Source organism: Microtus ochrogaster, chromosome 4, assembly GCF_000317375.1.
Source record: "Microtus ochrogaster isolate Prairie Vole_2 chromosome 4, MicOch1.0, whole genome shotgun sequence".
Lineage (NCBI taxonomy): Eukaryota > Metazoa > Chordata > Mammalia > Rodentia > Cricetidae > Microtus > Microtus ochrogaster.
This window is the reverse complement of record NC_022011.1, coordinates 45484806-45486111: the sequence shown is the minus strand read 5'-3', so window position 1 is coordinate 45486111 and position 1306 is coordinate 45484806.

The window sequence follows — 1306 nt, the reverse complement described above, 5'->3', positions numbered from 1 at the left end:
AGCCTGGTCTACAGAGCTAGTTCCAGGACAGGCTCCAAAGCTACAGAGAAACCCTGTCTCGAAAAAAAAAAAAAAAAAAGCCTTAGCTTTTCCTTAACTCCCTTTAATGCTACACAAATTTGTCTTTTTTTTTTCCTTCCTTCCTTCCTTCCTTCCTTCCTTCCTTCCTTTCTCTCTTTTTTTTCCAAGATAGGGTTTCTCTGTATAACAGTTCTGGCTGTCCTGGAACTCAGCCTCAAACTCAGAGATTTACCTGCCCCTTCTACCTGAGAGTTTGTATTAAAGGCATATGCCACCAATGCCCAGCAATACCATATAATTTTCTCACATATATTCTGTTACCTTTGGTGCTTCTAATTACATTTACTTTTAAAGATTTACCTTCTTATTTTAAATTGTGTGTGTGTATGTGTGTATGTGCACAAGGCTGCAGGGGCTTGAATTCAGAAGTGCCAGGTCACCTGGAGCTACAGGCAGTTGTGACCCACTAGACAATGCTAGGAACTAAACTTGGGTCCTCTTTAAGAGCAATGCATGCTTTTAACCACTGAGCCATCCCTCCTGTACATAATTTAATTAATTTATTAATTTGTTTCTGAGACAGGGTCTCACTGTAGCTGCCTGACTGGCCTTAGACTCTCAGGGATTCCCCTGCCTCTGCTTCATGATTGCTGGAATTTAAACCAAGCACTACCAACCCTGGCTTTGCTTGTTTTAATTGTGGGTTTCTGTTTGGTTGGTTTGACGGATTTTTCTGTTTTTGTTTTTTGTTTTGGTTTGGTTTTGGTTTTGCGAGACAGGGTTTCTCTGTATAATAGTCCTAGCTGTCCTGAAATGTATTTTATAGAACAGGTTGACCTCAAACTCACTGAGATCTGCCTGCCTCTGCTTCCTGAGTGCTGGGATTAAAGGTGTGTGCCAACTATTCCAACTTAATTTTTCCCCCCAAAGAATTAAAAGAATTAAAATTCTGAAGGATAAAACATTGGCTGAAGGTCACAAGGGAATAAGAAGACCAGTCACACAGGAAGAAGAGGGGTCACACAGGGAGAGGAGGAGTCACACAGGAAGAAGAGGGGTCACACAGGGAGAGGAGGAGTCACACAGGGAGAGGAGGAGTCACACAGGAAGAAGAGGAGTCACACAGGGAGAGGAGGAGTCACACAGGGAGAGGAGTCACACAGGAAGGGGAGGAGTCACACAGGAAGGGGAGGAGTCACACAGGAAGGGGAGGAGTCACACAGGAAGGAGAAGAGTCACACAGGGAGAGGAGGAGTCACACAGGTAGAAGAGGGGTCACACAGGG